We start from the raw sequence: 3371 nt of genomic DNA, 5'->3' as shown, positions 1-3371 counted from the left end.
GCCAGCCTGATAGCCCAGTGGACTAAAGCGCCTGCTTAGGCAGAGAGCAGGGGCCGGGGTTGCATCCTTGGTGTGCCGCCCGCCCCACCCCACCCCCGGGGTTCCCTGAACCTGCGATTGAGACTGGGTGTGGCACACGCCTGTAATCCCCGCACTTGGGAGGCTGAAAACAGCACGATCCTTACAGGTCCTATCTACATAGTGAGACCACGTAGACCCTGCACTAAATACATTAAAAACAACAACAACAACGGTTTACAAGAGGAACATCCCAGAAGAAAATAGGTTTCGCCAAAACCTAAGGCAGCTCAAGCCAGAAAGACAGGAGGAAGGAGAAACTGGTGAAGAGGTTTCAGGCCATCTGCACTCACAGTCCAGCGTGAGAGGAGGCCCCACAAGCTCAGAAGAGGGTGGAGGTGGTCGCAGAGCAGGGAAGCGGCTACTAGAGAGACAGCCAAGTGGAGGCTTTCCCTGAGTTAGGTGTGTCACCCTCACCAGAGCCTTTGGAGGGCTGTGCTTGTGCCCTCTGGAACTGGGCAGCTGTGATGCAGGACAGGAGAGATGGATCCCTTCAGCTGGACCCCAGGGAGGGGAACAGGAAGGAGTCAGGGTCCAGGCTGGTGGGGGGGGGGGCGGGGAACGGATGGAGGATGCAAGAGTCATTCCAATGGAGGAAGCAGATCATCAGTAGAAGCAGAAAGGAGCCCAGGAAGGAAGGTGAGGAGGCAGGTTCCATCCGGGACAAGAGAGCAGGAGGAGGGAGGGGTGAAGCCGCCAAGAAGGAAGCAAGCAGTGTGTGAGCACTCGCTCAGCTCTGGGCTTCTTTCTGTCTGAGAACATGGGATTCCTCTGTGTTTAAAAAAAAAAAAAAAAATCAGCTCCCAAGAGGTACAGGTAGTTGTGGTGTCTACAACTTCTTAAAATCTGTGGGAAGCCCGCTGACTGCCCCTGGAAGCCAGTTCTGAGCAACTGTGGATACGGAGGCAGAGCACACTTCAACTGGGGGAGGCCCGCTCTCTAGCCTTGAAATGGGTGCTCTCCTCCTGCTAGCTCACCAGAAGGACCGCCGGGCTGTTCAGGCTCTCCTTGTACCTCCTTTGTATCTCCTGCCTGTGCATTATGCAAAAACGCTCTAGATCACCAGAGATGAGGGCCTGCTATCTTGGGGATGATCCTGAGCAGTGCCCACTGACGTAAAACAAATCTCCCTCCAAATCCTGGGAGGCTGTTTGGTGTCTCCGTTTGCAGCAGCAGGGCCACCTATCTCCAAACTCATTGTTACATTTAGGCATCCCATACCCCATCTAACAGGCCAGCCTACCTTTAAGTATCCTGTATCCTATCAGATCTTAGCCACTGGCATCTCTTAGTTTCCAATCCTTTAGATCCTAGAATTCTAAACTCTATTTGCCTCATGGGAACTCTGCGACGCTGGCGTTTGCTTAGCCTGCTATGACCCGACTCAGGGGAGGTTCTCCAGGTTTCACTCTCCAGCTCTGGAGCCAAGGTGTCAAGAGTCCCCTCATTCCCAAGGTGATATGTGAGAGTTCACTCGTTGGCACGGCGTAAAACAGACAGAAAGAAAAAAGGAATAAAAGTAAGAAAGAAGGCAGAAGAAAGAAAGAAAGGCTGGATAGAACCCTTTCTAAAGCCAAATATCTGATCGGCAGCTTTCATGACAAGCTTGCTTTTTTTGCATACTGGATTTTTTTTTTTTTTTTTTTTTTTTTCTTTTTCTAAATCTTCAGACAGATACCGGTAGTTGTGGTTTCTAAAATTCTTTCTTTTTTTTTTTTCTAAAATTCTTAAAGTGTGAACACAGGCCCTTCACCACAAATTATATCCTCAGTCCTTTCTGTATTTTTTTGTTTTACATTTTAAGCCAATGTCTGTAGGAGACACTTCCAGGTTCTCGTCTCGGTCCAAGAAGCCAATATTTATAATCCCAAAGTTGTTATGTTATTGGTTGATTCCAGTCTACCACTTACAATGCAACCGACGGCGAAAATAAGGACACTAAATTATATTTTCAATCATCGGGGAGTCAAGGGGCTCTAAGTCCAGCCACAAAGATGGCTTCCAGGGACCAAGAGAGCGACCCAGGGCCTCACCCGGTTTTTATTCAGTGGAGGAGTGGCTTGAGGAGGATTGACTGAGAATTGTGGGAAGAAGGTGACCATAGTGAACTGAGCTAGGTGGGTGGCCTACATTTACCTCTACCATATGCAGAGAGGGTATGCAGAGAAAATAATCTGCATTATAATATTATGCCATGGAGATAGCATCTAATGTTTTTAGGGGGTCTGGTGCTTCAGCTTTGAGGTAGTCTTTCAACCCCCAGGAAGTCATCGCCTCTATCTTGAGGCTCCATCCCAGCTGGCGGTGTGGAACTTCAGCTCTACTGTCCTGTGCCAGGGAAACACGCACGCCACCTTCAAAGACTATCACCAGCACCTCAGCTGGACCAATACACACTGCTTAAGGCCAACTGAAGGATAAACAGAAGTGCTAGCCAGCTCTGTACATAATAATATGAGGAAATAGGGTCAGGCTCAGCCAAAATGGAGACAGTCGCTCTTCTTTCAAGGAGAGCTGCTCAGATGGTCCTCCACAAATGTCCCTGCAAGTCGCTAAGCTGCCCAGGCAGTGTTGGAACTCGCGCTCCTTTTGCCTCAGCTTCCCAGAGGGCTGAGGTGACAGCTACGCACCACGATGCCTGGGTGGGACAGTGCTTCTTGCGTCCCTGCTGCCGTTCTTCTTGTCAGTTCATGCTGCAGTGGCCTCTTCCGCCTGCTTCTTCCCAGCTGACCTTTCTTTGTTTCAGTGGGCAGCTTCTGACAGGAGCAGAGCAATGGTTGCCAGGGGCTGGGGATGGGAGAGAGGGAGGATACCCAAGGGACATTAGAGGGCGGTGGAAATGTTCTATAACTTGATTATAGCGGGGAAGGGTCCTGTAATATGCCAAAACTTATTGAAGTACGAGTTTAACAGAGATGTACATATTAAGCTCCAGGGCAGTTAATTTGGAAAATATGGCATTACCTCCTCTTCAAGTCCATAGTAGATGTGTGCTCCTGCACCCTGCTTCCACTAATGCCTTTTCCCATACAGCCTGATCCATCGCCAAGGTTTTGGGTCTCAATGACTGCAGCATCTCTAGCTCCAGCCCCACACCACTTCCCATGGAGACATCACAATGTCACAAGTTCACTCTTTAGGGGGAACTACCCGCTCGGGCGCCCCTCCTGTCCCTCTCTTGGACAGGAGCTTTCTTTCTCTCAATAAATATATTCTGCTCATAAAAAAAAAAAACAAAAACAAAAACAAGTTCACTCTTCATTTCAACTCCCACAGCTGTTCTCATCACTTGC

This window comes from Octodon degus, unplaced genomic scaffold, assembly GCF_000260255.1.
Source record: "Octodon degus isolate 3935 unplaced genomic scaffold, OctDeg1.0 scaffold00083, whole genome shotgun sequence".
NCBI classification, from domain to species: domain Eukaryota; kingdom Metazoa; phylum Chordata; class Mammalia; order Rodentia; family Octodontidae; genus Octodon; species Octodon degus.
The sequence above is the reverse complement of the archived record's forward strand: the minus strand, read 5'-3'. Positions refer to the sequence as shown.